Here is an 18,819-nt window from a genome sequence, read left to right as displayed (position 1 = left end):
GAAATCAGGTCATCACTTAAGCTGGGAGAAAAAATTTAAACTTTGTTCTGGGCTTCCCTGGTGGCGCAGTGGTTAAGAGTCTGCCTGCCAATGCAGGGGACACAGGTTTGATCCCTGGCCCAGGAAGACCCCACATGCCCTGAAGCAACTAAGCCTGTGTGCCACAACTACTGAAGCCTTCGCACCTAGAGCCCATGCTCCGCAACAAGAGAAGCCACTGCAATGAGAAGCCTGCTCACTGCAATGAAGAGTAGCCCCACTCATCACAACTAGAGAAAGACCGTGTGCAGCAACAAAGATCCAATGCAGCCATAAATAAATAAATAAATTTTTTAAAAAATGTGACATAACTAAAAAAAAATTTTAAGCTCTTCATTGCAATATAATTGCTTTACACTACTGTGCTAGTTTTTGCTGTACAACAAAGTGAATCAGCTGTATTTATACATATATCCCCATATCCCCTCCCTCCCCGACTTCCCACCTTCTTTATCTCAGCCAAGTCATCACCCATCATCGAGCTGATCTCCCTGTATTACGCAGCAGCTTCCCACTAGCTAGCTATTTTACATTTCGTAGTGTGTATATGTCAATGCTATTCTCTCACTTCATCCCCGCTTCCCCTCCCCCCACCCCCACTGCCACCCTGTGTCCTCAAGTCCATTCTCCACATCTGCATCTTTATTCTTGCCCTGTCACTGGGTTCTTCAGAACCATTTTTTTAGATTCCATATATATGAGTTAGCATACGGTATTTTTTTTTGTCTTTCTGGCTTACTTCGCTCTGTATGACAGACTCTAGGTCCATCCACCTCACTACAAATAACTCAATTTCATTCCTTCTTATGGCTGAGTAATATTCTGTTGTATATATGTGCCATAAATAAATAAATTTAAAAAATATATGACATAACTAAAAAATTATTTTAAAAAACAAACAAAAAAACTTTGTTCTCCAGGCAATGGAGTGATGTAGAAGGGTATTTTTCTTTAATCAAGTTTATTGAAGTGTATTTTATATACAATAAAACACGCCCGGTTTTAAATGTACAGGTTGGGGTATTTTGACATATATATATGCACCCATATGCCAGATAGCACAATCAAGATAAGGAAATCTCTTTACCTCCAAAATAGTTCCCTTATGCTTCTTTATATTCAGTCCCACCAACTGCACCCTGATCTGCTTTCCACCACTAGAAATTAGTTTTCCTGCCCATGCAAGGGTTTTAAGCAAATTTGCATTTTATAAGGCTTCAGTTTCACAAAAAGACTGAAGTAAAGTGGCAAGCCTGGAGGTGGGGAGACCTCTTAAGTTGCTCATGCAGTAACACAGGCATATAGATAACTAATAAGCACAGGGAACTCTAATCAATACTGTGTAATGACCTATATGGGAAAAGAATCTTTAAAAAGAGTGTATATAGTGTATATGTATAACTGATTCACTTTGTTGTACACCTGAAACTAACACAACATTTTAAGTCAACTATACTCCAATAAAAAAAAATTTAAGGATATATTGTACAACACAGGGAATATAGCCAATATTTTACATATACACACACACACACAAATGCCATGCATCTGAATTAAGGCACTAGCTTAGGAATGGAGAGGAGGATAGAGTTTTGAGATTTACTTGGTGAATGATGTGGGGTATGCAGGAGAGGAAAAAGTAAAATGACTCCTACGCCAGTGGAGGTGGTAGTGTCATTGACTGATGCAGGGGTAGAGGAAGAAGAAGAAGTTTGAAGGAGACTGGGGAAGACAGTGAATTCAGTGGTGGACTTGATGAGTTTGAAATATCTTTGGGAAATCCAGGTGAAGACATCTGGTAGCTTAGCTCTGTATCTCCATTAGAAACTCCAGGAGTGGTATGAAATAGCAGTCATCAGAAGATAGGTCTTAGTTGAGCCTTCCTGGGGAGAGGACACAATGTAAGAAGACTAAAGACAAACCCTGGGAAATAGCCACAAGTACAGAGGGTTAGAGAGAGGAAGCAGAGTTTGCAAAAGAGGCGAAGAAGAAATTATCAGAGAGATAAAAGTAGACCTGGAGTGTCTGGGAAGTGGGGAGGATAGGATTTTGAGTAGGGAGCAGTCAGTGCTGTCAGATGGCAGGTAGGGAGCAAGTACAAAGAGAACTAAAATGAGTTCATTGATTGTAGTCATCAGGAGGCCATTGGCGACCTCAGCCAGAGAACCCTCAGTCAGACTGGAGTTCGGGTAGAAGTGACTGAAAGAGTCTGAAGAGGTGGAAAAGTGAAGGCAACTGCTTTCTACTCTTCTTCATAAGAACCCAACCACAAACAGAAGGGGAGGTAAGAAGATGGCCAAAAGACACCAGTAAAGAAAATGTTATTGTTTAAGATGGAAAGATTTTATGCTGTCCATAACTTTCAGAGGAGAAATTGTTAAGAGCTGGAAAGATTAAAAAATACAAGAAAAGGGGGAAAGCAAGATCTCAGGGGACACATGAAGGGAAGGACCAAAGGCACAGATGTATGAAAATAGGAGAAGATTCAGCATTGCCTTTGAGGTGGGGGAGAAGGAGGGCAGTAAGGTGGGTAAGGATATAGGTGAGTATGTAGATATGAGGACAAGAAGGTAAATTTTCTTTGCCACCTAAGAGGCAAGGCCATCTTCTAAGATATGAGGGCAAGAGTGGGTTTGGAGGCTTGAGAAGATTTAGAAAAGCTAAATGAAATGCGAAATGAGTAACAAAGCAGACCAGAAACTCAAAAAAAAAAAAAAAAAAAGGATGTCAAACAGAATTGAAGGTCCAGCTGAAACTGTAGATCATACTCTGGGCATAGCCCCAATCTGCACATTTTGTGGTCTGGGTCTTAGAATGGAAAAGGCAGATAGTAGGGATTTGTAGTGTACGCAAAGCAGGACGAGCGGAAAAACATGTTGAAGGTACTGGCAAGAAAGCGGTTGAAGTGATAAATCATGGGATAATCAGCTGGGTCAAAAGAGAGTTTAAGGGACAAGGTCTCTAGGAAATCTGAAGGTAATATAATAGAAAAGAGGAACCGAAGCTGTGATCAGATGAGATATTGGGGTTTAACATTTCGGAAGAGCAATAGTTCCTGGGTCGTCTATACTAGGATCAAAGTCACTTATGAGTAAGAAAGGGGATAGGATGAAGGAGACGGCTATGAGCCAGGGGCCCAAATCCTCAGTTAATGAGAATGGGATGGGGGAGCCATAAAGAACAGAAGTAAGAGGCAGAGAGGGCAGAGTCAGAAAGAGTGACCCTCTGGGAGGAGGGGGTTTTGCCTGAAGATAAAAACAATGGGAGCGAAGACAATATCAACGTTGCCTTCCTCACAGTGAGGAACATAAGAGATCAATTCAATTCAGCAAAACACACATCAAGTGCCTACCCTGGGCAAGCACCAGGAGCTGTGCTAGGCATTGGAGACCCTTTCAGTGAACAAGAAAGACCTCATCCCTGCCTCACAGAGATCACAGCTTAGAGGGCAGGGTGACAATAAAGAAGTGATTTCCATTGTGAGGGTTCCCATCACCGAGTTCCAGTACTGCCTCCCTGCCCCCAGCTTAGCCCCTAAAGAGAGAGAGAAATCAAGATGAGAAAGAGGGGGAATTCCCTGGTGGTCCAGTGGGTAAGGCTCCATGCTCCCAATGCAGGGGGCCCAGGTTTGATCCCTGGTCAGGGAACTAGATCCCACGTGCCACAACTAAGACCCAGCTCAGTCTAAACAAATAAATATTAAAAAAAAAAAAAGATGAGGAAAAAGGTAGGGGTCCTACTTTATTCAGATGTTCCCAGCCACACTTGGGTACATTCTTTAAAGTAGGTTACTCTTCCCAGCTGTGGAGAAATAGCTTCCAAAGGGCTATCATAGAGTGTCCTTTAGAAATTGCTCACCTTGAATAGACATCATCAGAAAATCTACAAACAGTAAATGCTGGAGAGGGTGTAGAGAAAAGGGAACGTTCTTGCACTGTTGGTGGGAATGTTAATTGATACAGCCATTATGGAGAACAGTATGGAGGTTCCGTGCAAAACTAAAAATAGATTTACCATATGACCCAGCAATCCCACTACTGGGCATATACCCAGAGAACACCATAATTCAAAAAGACACATGCACCCCAATGTTCATTACAGCACTATTTACAATAGCCAGGACACGGAAGCAACTTAATTCCCCTCAACAGATGAATGGATAAAGAAGATGTGGTACATATATACAACGGAATATTACTCAGCTGTAAAAAGGAATGAAACTGGGACGTTTGTAGAGACATGGACGGAACTAGAGACTGTCATACAGCATGAAGTGAGTCAGAAAGAGAAAAACAAATATTGTATATTAACACATATATGTGGAATATAGAAAAATGATACAAATCAACCGGTTTGCAAGGCAGAAATAGAGACACAGATGTAGAGAACAAACATATAGACACCAAGTGGGGAGGGCGGGGAGGGTTGGGGGGGAATGAATTTGGAGATTGGGATAGCCATATATACATTACTAATAGGAAGGAGGGTACCAAATTGTACACTCTAAATACATGCAGATTATTGTCTGTTAAAAAAAAAAATAGAAAAGAAAAAGAAATTGCTCACCCTGCACAGTGTCAGAAAAGAAAAATTCCTTTCATTCCCAGTCAGGAAAAGCAGGGCCTCTGCACCCCTTGTGATTAACAATGTCCTTTTGGCTTTATCTTCACATACATATCTCATTTGAGTACTAAAAGAACCCCGTGAGAGTGGCCCATGAGCCCTCATCCCAATTCTGAAAATCTGAAAAGTTCTGAAAGTATCTTGATAACTCCATTGGTGGAAAACTTGACCTGACCTCTCATATGAGGCTATGTGTAGTCTTTATTTGTTCCAGTTGGTGTGTTTGATTACAGGGTGGAGTCCCGTCTCTGCTGGAGGTATTATGTAATACGTGGCTTGTGAATCATATTACCTTTCTAGAATCCAACAAGCTGTGACTTCCGCAAGACATGTGGCCCCAAGGATTTTGGATGAGGGATTGCGGACCCGTGTGACTCTCCTTTACAAGTGATTAAGAAACCAAGTCTGAGAAATAAATTACGGTAAACAGATTGGCACTAGACTTTGCTCTCCATCGTTCATCAAATGGCGAGCCCGCAGATGTTAATCACAGCAGGAAGTGACATGGTTAATTTTGATAATTAGAACATGTCACTTAGTGGCAGTAGGGAAGCTGGATCGGTGGAGCCCAGCCTGGGTGCAAGGTCAAAACCAAAAGCCTTTGTTCTTTCTCCTGCGCTGGTTGCCTCCTGTGATTGTTTTCATGTCCTTGCCTCCCATTCAATCCCATTCCCACCAGTATCTTCCACTCTGTCCCCACCCCATCCCTCAACTGAAGTTGCTTTCACAAGGTCACCAACTGCTCTCAGGGTCACTAGGGACCTTCATATTTCCCAATCCAGCAGACAGCTCTCAATCTCTTCTTGCCCAGATTATTCAGCTGCATTTGAGGCCATGGGCCACCCCTTCATCCTTAAAGTTTCCCAGCTCCTTGTCTTTTTTGACTCCATCCTTCCTTGCTCCTCCTTCTACCTCTCTGGCTTGTCCCACTCTGGCTCTGTCCTGGCCTCCTCCGCCCCCCGCCATTCAGCACTGGGCCCCGAGGTACAAGACTTGGATTTCACCCTCTGCAGTTCTTCCTGGGCAATGTTCTTTGGGTTTTCACTTCCACCTCCAAGCTATTTAGTCCAGATTTCTTCCCTGAGCTTCAGATTCGTATATCCGAATGCCTGCCAGGCCCTGGGCTAATCCCAGAGTTCAATTTTGGGAGATGAAAACAATTTTTCAGCAAATTGAAGCAATTTATAAGCCATAAATGGGATGCCTCTTTTTAAACTTATTTTACTACTGCCATTTGGCAAATTATTAGCCACTCATACATTACATTTAACTGTCAGGAATTCAATAACTATGTATTGAAGAACTTTTAAGGGCCAGTGATTGTGTTGTGCAAAATACTTATAAGCTAGTGAAGTCAGGGGCAGAGATAATAAGGCAACTTCACAAATATCTATAATTAAGGATAGAAAACGTGTCACCATGCGGTAGAGAGCAGTGCATTCCACAAGATTTGGCGATACACGTGTTTACTCTCCAGTTCCTCTCTTTCCCCTAAGGAGGAAGGCCTGTTGTTGTTTTTAAGGTAGAAATGACTGAGTGTTTTTGAAGTATTTCCTTGAAGCTGTTTGTCCCTCTTTGTTCTCCTCGGTTGTCTTCTAAAAACTGTCAGCAACATAGCGGGTGTAGACTAAGAATAGGAGTAGGTTTTTAAGTGGATTCTTATATTAATGATCATAATAACAGTCACAGTGCTGCCGGCATGCCAGGAGCTGCGTGTCATTATGTTGATTTTCATGCATTAAGCATTTATGGAAGCTGAGACACACCGGAGTCAAAGAAGCCGCTGTTCCTCTTGTGCCTTCCCAGGTCTCGTGGATTCAATGCAGAGCAGTCAGGGTGAAACAAACCTGGTAAGAGAAACCAACCGAGAAACCGGTTGGCCCAGGAGTTGGATCCAGAATGGGGAGGGAGGGAAACCTGAGGGCATTCTGACGCGGCACCGGGGGCAGCTTTGGCGCAGTGTCCAGCGGAGGGCAGTGGTGTGCAGACGGTCACGCGGAGCCTGGTCCCTGACGCTGACTTCAGCCTTTTCATGGTCCCCATGAAGCACATACCCCTTGTTCAGCTGAGAAAGGTATTGGCTCAATCTCAACTTTTCCTTTCTGGAGACAGCCTCGGCTCTTACTTAATTGCCAGGAACTTCCAACCTAGTTTAATTCATTAATTAATTATTGAGCAGCTCTTCCGTGTCAGTCACCCTACCGGGTGTTCTACAGTGAAAACAAAGATGTATGCAAGAAGCTTACATGCTAATGAGAGCAGAGCAGGGTACAAGGATAAGGCGAGTTTATAAATAATCAAAACTGGAGGCAGAAACAAGCATTTATGGGGATTCAAGCAGGCCTAAGCTTCCTTTGCCCTCCCAGGTGTTTTGGGGGAGTGGGGTGGTCAGGCGGTAAAGACAAGAGCGACTGTATGAAGCCCAGAGCTGACCCCCAGGACCCACATCTAGCACTCCGGGATTCTGTGATCAGAAGCCTGGAGCAGACTAGGAACATAAGGATCACCTTGAGGCTGGGGGCGGGTTGGGGAAGGGAGGGAGGGAGGGACAAAGGCCGAGATAGAAGTCACCCTAAGAAACAAAGCCCCTTCCCAGAGCTGTGCTCAAGGGGGCTCAGAGACAAAGATTGTGCTAGCACCCGCATGCCACCCCCACTGACAAAGCCGTCCCCCAGGTGCACGGGAAAGTTCCTGGAGGCTGTCTCTCACTGCCCCAGTTGCACTCCATTTCAAGAATGCTAACATTGCCGTACTTTGGGCAGGGGATGATCCCTTTAAGGTAAAACAGATTTCAAGCAGAATAAACACACCTCAAAAAACAACAGGGGGAAGAAGCCTTGTTTTGTTCAAGGGTGTTGAGAGAGAACAGACTCTGATTGAGCCTTGGGGATTGGAAAGGCCACCCTCAGTGCTGCCTCCTTTGGAGGGGAGGTGGGTCAGGCCAGGTCAGATGCTGCCCAACCCCAGCCGCCATGCTGTGGAGACCAGAAGCCAGTGGCAGGGGCACTGAGATTCCCCAGGCTCCTGGCTTGTCAGTTTCATCTGAAACTGATTAAAATGAAATGCAAACCTAAGTAGCTGGGAAGAAAAGGTCAGAATTTTACCTCCACCTGTTCCCCTCCCTCCTCAGCATACTGCGCTCTGGCCTGGGTCCCATCACTGCTCAGATTTCCCCTTCACCCAGGCAGCCCTGCACTGCCCAGAAACCCCAGAGAATGGCCCCATTGTAGGAGAGACAAACCAAAATAGCAGCATCTTCTGTTTTCTGCCTTAGGGAGATTCACTTAAAACCCCAAAGTCCCAGATGTGGATGACAATGGAAGTTGTTGTTGCAAATCAGTTATCCTGGAACAGATGAGAGGCAGGTAGTCGGAAAGCAGCCAGTGCGGTGGGTTGGGCTGCAGAGAGAGAACAATTACACAGTCCCTCCATTAACCCAATTAGCAGTCACTGGCAGGAATTCTGTTAATCACCAAAGAAGCATGGTGGGGAAGGTGGGAAAAGGGGACAACCAACTGGTAGGGGCTGATGGGGACTGTGGTTGCGGGTCGCAGGGGATCGCTGCTGCAACAAAAGGTCTAGAAATAAAACTTCAGCTATTCCTAGGCTGGTAAATGTCATTTTTATCATTTTTTAAAATGTTCTGGGGTTTTTTTTAAGCCATGCCCTAGAGCATTTGGATGAACAGTGTTTACATTAATTAATAAATCGGATGACATCTCCATTCAGCAGCGGGCTCTGCGGTGGAAACTCTCCAGGTGGCCTGGGAAATTTGACAGGGGACTCTTGATTGATCACAACTGTCATGTCCTCAGTCATTCAGTCCAACAAGTCAATCAACACATCCTAAGTGTGTACCTGGTACACGCTGGGGTTTTGTGGGGGGTGGGGGGTGGACACAGCACGAAGAAGGCTGTGGCTGTATGCACGACTGGCTTTAATAAGTAGTGTCTACATTCAAGTCACAAAATTCTGAGCAGAGAAGGGACAGGTTAATTGGGGATGGGAATCAGGAAAAGCTGCACCAAGGTGCTGGATTTTAAAAATAGAGGTCAGATTATGACAGATGGAGTAGGCAGGCTTTAGGATACAGATAAGATGTAAGCAAAGGCACAGAGACAAACTTTTAAGGAGCAGGGGCAGCTCTTCTCTAGGAGGAGGCTGGGGGGGCGGGGGAGTCCTTGGAATATGGTGACCTTAGTGGCAGAGATTACCAGTTGAGAAAGAGGGCATTGGAGTAGCCATTGATGGCCGGAAACACGGTAAGGAAGGTCCTCCCACCTGCTCTATCTGGATTTTATCTGTTTTAGAGGCCACAGGGTGAGGGACTGACCTGTGAGCTTTGTGCGGCCGCATGGGGCTGCAGGAACCAGGACACTGATAACTACAGCCTTCATCACAGTCAAGTAAAGGGAGAAAGGGAAACCTACCAAGGCCAGAGCACTGGGTGACTGTGGGAGGACAGATGGAGAAGATAAGCCCAGCCCCAGGGGAAACAATGACTGATTAGGTATCTGCTGGTCTCCTTCCCCACTCAGATCTGGGAGCCGCTGTCCCACAGCTCCTGCCCCACCCCCCACTGCCTCTCACTCTATTATCACTCTCTCCACGCACCATTGTGCTCTCACCCAATTTCTCTCCTGCTCTTATTCCCTTCTCACTTTTCCCAGCCTTCCAGCCACTGTGAAAGAGAAAAATGGTAAAACATGCAAAGCTTTGGCCTCAGCACAAAGATGAGGTGTTTCCTGTCTCTTGTGTTTGACCAGTTGCAAGCTGGCTGTGTCTAGTTGCTCAGGCTCCTGCTAAGCTTTGCTGGCCTTTACAGGCTGTCTTTAGGATGCAGGGGCTGGGAGGGCAGGCACTGATCTGTGGAATTTCTGTATCCATTGGGGTAAGGGCTGGGAAACCTGTCCGTCTTGGCTTCTAGGCCTCCTTTCTTCTGGCTGTGGGTCTCCAGCCACCTCACAGACACAGCCTCCCTTCTTCTGTTCTGGTTTGAAACCACCCAGGCTCCTGGAAGTCCCTTCCTCCCTCCCTGTGCAAGGCTCGGATGGAGTTTGCTTGTGAACTGATGGGTATTCTATAACCCCTCTGCACCAAACCACACAATACCTGCCTGTTCTCAAAGCACCAGCCCAAAGCCACTCCAGCTTCTTCTCAGGTTTCATAACTGCCTGGTAAACTGCACCTGGTCCTTCTTCCCCTGGGACTGCAAGGTTGGAGGCCAAGTAGATGGCCGCCTGGTTTTCCCACTCTAGGCTTTCGAAAGGCCAGGGTCCCGAGGCAACTGGGGGTTTTAGAGGCTGGCTCACTATTGTGGAGTCAGAAAGAGCCTCACAGCTTGGGGCATCCTTCGGGAGTGAGCTACCTCTGGCTCCAGGCAGGAGACTAACAGGTCTCAGGTTGGGCAGAGGCAAGAGAGGTACTTTGGAAGTGCAAGGAAGTGTGCACAGGCACCAGTGGGGTGCCTGGAGAGCTTCCTTGAGAGCCCCTGGCCCACCTCCCAGATAAGCTCAGCTGGGAAGCTGGGGCTCAGCTCTAAGCAAGCCTGGACAGAAATGGCCGTGAAGCTCACCCTGACCTGGCAGCTCCCACTAACAAGCACAAACAGGCCTTTAAAAAGCCTCCTCACTTCCTGGGGCTGGGGGCTGGGGGCGGGGTGGCCGTTGGTGGCCACTGTGTCATTTTCTGGCGAAGTTCCAGGTGGCCGGCGCCACCACTTCTTTTCTGTCCAGATGCAGAGGCCGAGGGGACTCCTGGGAGAGAGCTGCTTTGAAGCTCCCGAGTTGAACTCCTGCGCCCTGTCTTGGTGTTGGGAAGCCTTACAGCTGCTCTGCGCTGGCAAAGCCTGCTCTCACTAACTTGGGGCTTTTTGGATCAGGGTATTGGTGAAGCAGAGTTTTGGCAAGAGCCTTGGCAGCTGCTGCCAAGAGGAGAATGAAGGGAGATAATTAGACCTGGTAATTGGTTTGCTTTTTACTTTTTTACAGGCAACAGTGACTGTGGCTGGGAGATGACACAGGCGAAAGTTGTCCTCCAGGATCAAGGCTAAGCTGTCTTGATTTTAGGAGAAAATGCTGGTCCCTGGCCAGTCCAGCAGTGCCAGTCACACCTTCCCTGGCACACCTGTCTGGCTGTGAAATGATTCTCTGCACCCCAAGCTGCCCCCAACATGGCAATGCAGGTTTCTGGTACCCAGGTCCATGCTGAGCCCGGGACTGGGCATCTTACAACCGTGAGTCGAAAGGTAACCTTTAAATGGAATTACCCACTCTGGCGCCTCCAAGAAGAGATGCTATGGGGCCTATTGCAAAGGGCTTTATCAAAGGCTTTTGTTTCTGGGCAGAGCTGACTCATCATTTCCCCCAGATAAGTTTGCTCTTTGGGAGGTTTCCAGGCCCACCATCACTCCAGTTGGCCATTTCTTCAGACCAGATGGCTCATATTAGATCTCAATTTGCAACGTGCTACCCTTTGTGGGCACATGTTCTGGATTCATCCCAGACTGAGCAGCTGATTCACTCGGACATTCTGGGAAGTCCTCCCCGTTTGATTCTACCTCAGCACATCAGCATAGAAACTGCGAGTCAGAATTCCAGTTTTTGTGGGGCGCCCATTGATTCTAAGTCCAGACCCAGAAGTGCAGTCCCGGGAGACTGAAGTCGGACCTCAGGCAGGGTGTCCAGGAGCTCTGCATCGGGTCCTTGGGTGCTGGTGCTGCCTTTGGAAGGGCTGCTTCCTCGAAGTCCATCAGAGGTGGACTCAGTGGGACCAATGACCTGTTTTTGTGGCTATTTAATATCTTGAATAAAAGCAGAGGAAAGAATTCATGACCAATTTGGGCTCTGACAGTTTAGGTTTAAATAGGATTGGCTTTCTGTAGCGTACCTCCTTCCCAGTTACCCACTGGTTTATTCAGTAGACGGTTAATGAGCATATACTGTGTGCCAGACATTGTGCTTAGGGCTCAGGGTTAAGGATAAAAAGACAATCTTAGCCTTCAAAGGACTTAATGACTAATGTCTGAGATAGGCAGGCACTGAGAACAAAGTGAGAAAGAGCTGATATAACACAGTGGTCAAGAGCCTAGACTCAGAAGCCAGACCACCTGGCTAAGATTCCTGCTCTGCCACTTACAAGCATGTGACTTTGGACAAATTACTTCACCACTATGTGCACCAGTTTCCTCATCAGCAGAATGAGAATAATAACGATACCTACTTTAGTGTTTTATGAGGATAAATTAGTTGCTAGATTTAAAGTGCTTAGAACTGTGCCAGGAATAGTGAGGGTGGTACACGTCTAAGATAGTTGAAAGCTGTAGCATCAATTGGATGAAGGACTTAAGAGGAAAGAAGGGGCCAGGTATGTATCCCAGGATTCTTGAATCTGGACATGTGCAGGCAGGAAAGCTCTTTTGAGTCTGGGGGTCACTACTATACCACTATATACTATATATATAGTATATATACTATATATGTATATATTTAAATGGAAGTATAATTGATTTATAATATTGTGTTAGTTTCAGGTGTGCAGCAAAGCAATTCGGTTATATATATATGTATATATATATATATATTCTTTTTTTCTTTGATTCTTTTCCATTATAGTTTCTTACAAGGTACTGGATATAGTTCCCTGTGCTATACAGTAAATCCTTGTTATTTATCTATTTTATATATGGTCATGTGTATCCACTAATCCCATACTCCCAATTTATCCCTCCCCCCTGCCCCTTTGATAACCATATGGTTGTTTTCTCGTTGTCTGTGAGATTGTTTCTGTTTTGTAAATAAGTTCCTTTGACTATTTTTTTGATTCCACATATAAGTGATATCATATTTGTCTTTCTCTCTCTGACTTACTTCACTTAGTATGATAATCTCCAAGTTCATCAATGTTGCTGCAAATAGCATTATTTCATTCTTTTTTGTGGCTGAGTAATATTCCATTGTATATATATACCACATCTTCTTTATCCATTTATCTGTCGATCGACAGATTGCTTCCATGTCTTGGCTATTGTAGATATTGCTGCTATGAGCATTAGGGTGCATATGTCTTTTTGAGTTTGAGCTTTTGTCTTTTATGGATATATGCCCAGATTGCAGGATCATATGGTAACTCTATTTTTAGTTTTTTAAGTAACCTCCATACTGTTTTCCATAGCAGCTGCACCAATTTGCATTCCACCAACAGTGTAAGGGGGTTGCTTTTTCTCCACACCCTCTCCAGCATTTATTATTTGTAGACTTTTTGATGATGCCCATTCTGACCAGTGTGAGGTGATACCTCATTGTGGCTTTGATTTGCATTTCTCTAATAATTAGCAATGTCGAGTATCTTTTCATGTCTCTGTTGGCCATCTGTACGTCTTCTTTGGAGAAATATCTGTTAGGTGTTCTGCCCATTTTTAGTTGGGCTTTTTGTTCTTTTGCTATTGAATTTTATGAACTGTTTGTGTATTTTGGAAATTAAGCCCAAATTGTCAGTCACATCATTTGCAAATATTTTCTCTTAGTCATAGGTTGTCTTTTCATAATTGTTTATGGTTTCCTTTGCTGTGCAAAATATTTTGTTTGATTAGGTCCCCTTTGTTTCTTTTTGCTTTTATTTCTATTGCCTTGGGAGACTGACCTAAGAAAACACTGCTACAATTTATGTCGGAATGTTTTGCCTATGTTCTCAGCTAGGAGTTTTATGGTGTCATGTCATATTTAAGTCTTTAAGCCATTTTGAGTTTATTTTTGTGTATGGTGTGAGGGAGTTTTCTAATTTTATCAGTTTACACGCAGCTGTCCAGCTTTTCCAACCCCACTTGCCGAAGAGACTGTCTTTTCTCCATTGTATATTCTTGCCTCCTTTGTTGAAGATTAATTGACTGTAGGTAGTGGGTTTATTTCTGGGCTCTCTATTCTGTTCCATTGATCTATATATCTGTTTTTGTGCCAACAGCATGCTTTTTTGATTACTGTAGCTTGGTAGTATTGTCTGAAGTCTGGAAGGGTTATGCCTCCAGCTTTGTTCTTTTTTCCCCAGGATTACTTTGGCAATTCTGGGTTTTTTGTACTTCTATAGAAATTTTAGGATTATTTATTCTAGCTCTGTGGGAAATGTCATAGGTAATTTGATAGGGATCACATTAAAGCTGTAGATTGCTTTGGGAAGTATGGCCATTTTAACAATATTAATTCATCTGATCCAAGAGTATGGGATATCTTTCTATTTCCTTGAATTGGCTTTGATTTCCTTTATCAGTGTCTTATAGTTCTCAGCATATGTCTTTCACCTCTTTGGTTAGGTCTATTCCCAACCAAGGAATTTTTTTAATGGAATTTTAAACTGGATTTTTTTTTAACTTTCTCTTCCTATTTCATTGTTACTGTACCATATATATATACATATATATATATATATTATATATATATATATAAAATGTTGAATAATTATGGCCTTGGTTTGTTCCTTTGTAGAGTGGGGATAATGATATATTCCCTTCCAAGCTCAGAAAAACCCGCATTTGAATCTACTATGTTCCAGACAGTTTTATTCTGAACACTTGAATCTACTATATACCAGATAGTTTTATTCTGAGGTTTAAGATAAATAACATATTTTAAATGTGCTTATATTTAAAAATTGTGATTTTTCTCTCTTCCACCCCTCCCCCACCTCAAACTGGTAACTGAAAGATCTTTCAGCTTGGGTAACTGAAAGATGATGGAGAAGGCAGCACTTTGTTCTGACTTTGATAACAGCAGGTATTGCTGTGGTCCTATTTTGCCTCCATGTGATTTATCACATTTCCATGCCGTTTAGTTCCTGGTTATTAACGCCTTGTGACCCTATGGGAGGCTGGTGATTTCTTCAGAAGGAGGATCTGGGAGAAGTAAGAAATATCGTGAGACGGGCTGGGCTGCTCAGAGGCAAAGTTTCCTGGATGATATGATGAGATGGGTTGAGGATACACATTCCCCTGGGCAGACCGGTCCCTCTGGATCCTGGAGGAGCTTCTAGCTCCTGGGAGCTTCTCTGTGCCTCAGGGCTTCTGCAAGGCAGGCTCCGAACAAAGCACAAGCTTGTAATTGGAGGTGGGTGGGAACATTCACATCCTTTGAGGGGAGAGGCCAGGCTGGAGGGGTGGTAGTGCAGGGAGCGTGGCCACCTCGCTGTTTGTCCATTATCACGAGCTGCCTTCTGGTGTCCTGGAAAGACTTCTTGGAGAGGTTTCAGAGCTTGCCACCAGGATTACGGCCTGGATGGCCTGGCAGCCGTGTGGGGGAGGAGGAAGTCTGCAGCAGGTCGAGCAGCATTCCGGCCTGTTTGGGAGACTGGCCAACTCTAATGGGATTACAATCTGCTGCCTTGATATCTGCCAAGAAGTTGTGACATGAAATCTCAAGGACCCTACCACAGAGAGTTGTGTGGGATGACTTGGCTGAAGAATCCTTGGGGAAATCGGTCCATTTCCCTGGCGCTCCATTAGTCTCTTTCCAGAACAGAAGCTCTGCCTTGGAGACCAGCACTGGGCAGCTCTGGGCTCTGGGAGCCGGTCTGTTCTCTGCATCGCAGCCTATGGCCTTGCGTGGGGATGAGAGAGATGGTACCCTGGCAGGGTGGTGGGGGGTGATGCAGTGACATGAAGGAATGCCTAGACTGAACCCCAGGAACCAGAAAGTGATCCCTGACTCTCTTAGCTTCTCCCAGGCCTCTGATAACCCACACTATAAGGTCAAAAGGGACTACCTAGGAGACAGTTATCCAACCCTCTCAGTGGATGGAGGAAAGCAACCCTGAACTTGGTGTCCACATTCTGAGTTGGACGTTCTGCCTAATCATGTAACCTATCACTTAACGTATGGGGCCTCATTGTAATCTGCTTATCTTGCAAGATTCTTCTGAGGATCAATTGAAACACTGTATGTGGAAATTCTTTGTAAACTGTAAAGTGCTTTAAATGGAACGAATTGTTCCAAGCACAGAATTTGCTGGGAATTCTCCCAGAGGGTCCAAGGAGCTGAGTGGAGCCTTTTGGACCTAACTAGCTCTTCTGAAGAAGCAGAGAAAGGACCTTTCACATGGCCCTTCTTTCTGGCTTTGTCTGATATGGGCATCCCTGCTCTCACTGGTGGTCTAAGGTCCTAACAAATAAGAGTTTCTGTGCAAAGATCACAGAGCTGGCTGGTTTCCTTGTGAGGACAGATTTACCTGCAACGCCAAAGTCACTGGTCTTAGGGGCAGCCTAGAGGCTTCCCAGCCCAGGAACCAATAGGGACCCTGCTTTTAGCAGGGTTTGTGTTTATGCACGAAAGTGTCTTTATCTTTTATCTAGCAAGAGTGAGTAATCTCTTTGGGATGTTTAACAAAAACCAGACATTACCTCACTGGTGTCGTATCCAGAGCTGCTCCAGTCTTCCCATTAATTCCAGTAACTTGGGGTCTTTTGCCATGTTGAGCAGTATAGAGAGAAATCCATAGACTCTTTTTCTCTGAGGAAAGGGATTCACAGAACACCCTGTTTTAGTATTTGTATTCAAGCCCTTTCTTTTCCTGGTAAATGTCTGTTTTCTTTATTCTGAGAACATGGCAGACGAATTAACTCAGCTCATCCCCCAAACCATCCTGACTCTAGTCGGGTTTCTCTGGTTCCCCCCTTCCCTCAGGGATATGAAGAATTTATGAATGATCTCGCACTGGCCTCACAGGGAAGCATCAGGAAATGCCAGCAGCAGGCAGATCACCCTCTCTTGAGGTTGATGGCTGTCTTCTAACAGAAGTGTCAGAGATAATGGCTCAACTCTTCACAGGCTTTGTGAGCAGCTACCAGGGTACAGACTGATGGTGTTTCACGTCTCCCCCAGGTGTGCAAAGGCCTGCCTGCTTCCTGAAGAAGGACCTGCCATCAATCAGCATGGGACCCCTGGTGGGTCATCCTCACATAGGAAGGACAGCTATTGTAACCCCAGGCCAGGCAATGGTACATCTGTGTCTTGCAGTAGAAAAATCGAGGCCTGATTAAAAACTTCCATGTATCCAAAATGACCCTATATTAGGTGTTATGAAGAAATAATTGTTGATTTTGATAGGTATCATCATGGCATGATGACGATGTAAGAAAAGTCCATAGTTTACTGAAGTACGTAGCAGTGAAATGACATACCATCTGGGATTTGCTATAAAATATGTCAGCAGAAATATAAGAAAGAAAGAAAGAGTTAAGATGAGTGACCCAAAACCTTGTTAACGGTTGAGTCTGTTCTTTCAACTTTTGTGGATGATTGGACATTTTCTTTTTTAAAATAATTAATTAATTTGGCTGCATGTCTTAGTTGCGGCACACAGGATCTTTCGTTGAAGTGCATGGGCTTCGTTAGCTGCCGCGCATGGGCTTCGTTAGTTGCAGTGTGCATGCTTCTCTGTAGTTGTGGTGCACATGCTCCCAAGTGCGCGGGCTCAGTATTTGTGGCACTTGGGTTTAGTTGCCCCGTGGCATGTGGTTCCCCAACCAGGGATTGAACCCGCGTCCCCTGCCTTGGAAGGCAGATTCTTAATCACTGGACCATTAGGGAAGTCCCTGGACATTTTCAAAATAAATAAATAAATAAATAAAGGCACTGTGAATAGTGTCAAAAGACAGGACATAGACTGGAAAAGATATTTAGAACACATGCATCTGAAGAATTCCTATCCAAAATATATAAAGAACTACAAATCAGTTTAAAAAAATCATTACCCTCGTAGGGAAAAAAGGCATAAATTAGAACAAACATTTCCATTCCCATAAGGGGAAGCTTGAATGACCAATGCCCACACTCACTGGTGATCAGAAAAATGCAAATTAGAAAAACAAGACACCAATTTATGCCCATTAGACAAGCAAAATTTTTTAAGTCTGGCAATACCAAGTATTAGTGGAGATGTAGAGTTTGATACATATACTTGGAAAGCAATTTGGCAGTATCTGCTAGAAATGTTTATATTCTACAACGTAGGATTCTGCTTCTCAATATATACCCCTCAGAAAGCCTTGGGCAAGTGCACAGCATATACTTGGAACACACACTTGGATGTCCATTACAGCATTGTTTATAATAGTTAAAACTAGCAAAAAATGAAGTAATTCATGACATATTCACTTTAATGGCACACTACATAGAAGTTCAATGAATGTATTCCATTATTATATATAATATAATTATACATAATTCATAAATACGAGTCATATATATAGTCATAATTATATATAATTATGGATGAATTTCCAAAACATAATATGAACATTAAATGAAATGAAAATTGCAAAAGGACATGTATGTTGTTATATCATGCATATAAATAGCTTAAAATATCTAACATAATATTTTTGGCTCTCTCTACCTCAGTCATAAGAATATAAAAATAATTAGAGGGGCCGTAGAGCAATAAGAGAACACTGCTTATCTCCAGGGAAGGAAAGAGGGAGTGAGGATGATCTCGGTTGTATCTGTGTTTGGTTTCTTTAGGAGAAAATGTTTAAAAAGTATCTGAAGCAAATATATCAAAAGACTCACATTTGAAATATCTGGGAGGTAGGTACAAGGTGTGTATTGTATTATTTTTTGTACTACTCTGCATATTTTGAATATTTTCTAATTTAAAAAACAATTTCTTTTTTTAAAAATTGAAGTATAGTTGATTTCCAATGCTGTGTTTCTGGTATACAGAAAAGTGATTCAGATATGCATATATACTCTTTCTCAGATTCTTTTCCATTATAGTTTATTACAAAGTATTGAACATAGTTCCCTGTGCTATACTGTAGGACCTTGTTGTTTATCTATTTTATATATAGTAGTTTGTATTTGCTAATCCCAAACTCCTATTTTATCCCTCCTCCCCCGTTCCTTTTTGGTAACCGTAAATTTATTTTCTATGCCTGCGAATCTATTTCTGAAAACATAATTTCTTTGTTTTTTTAAAATAGGTTATTTTTTTAAATAATAATTTATTTATTTGGCTGCATTGAGTCTTAGTTGAGACATACAGGATCTTTTGTTGTGGTGCACGGGCTCTTCGTTGCAGCGCGGGGGCTTCTCTTGTTGCAGTGTGCGGGCTTCTCTCTAGTTGTGGCCTGTGGGCTCCAAAACGTGTGAGCTCAGTAGTTGTGGCGTGAGT

The sequence above is a fragment of the Hippopotamus amphibius genome, chromosome 3, assembly GCF_030028045.1.
Source record: "Hippopotamus amphibius kiboko isolate mHipAmp2 chromosome 3, mHipAmp2.hap2, whole genome shotgun sequence".
In the NCBI taxonomy this organism is placed as follows: domain Eukaryota; kingdom Metazoa; phylum Chordata; class Mammalia; order Artiodactyla; family Hippopotamidae; genus Hippopotamus; species Hippopotamus amphibius.
Note: the sequence above shows the minus strand (reverse complement) of the source record.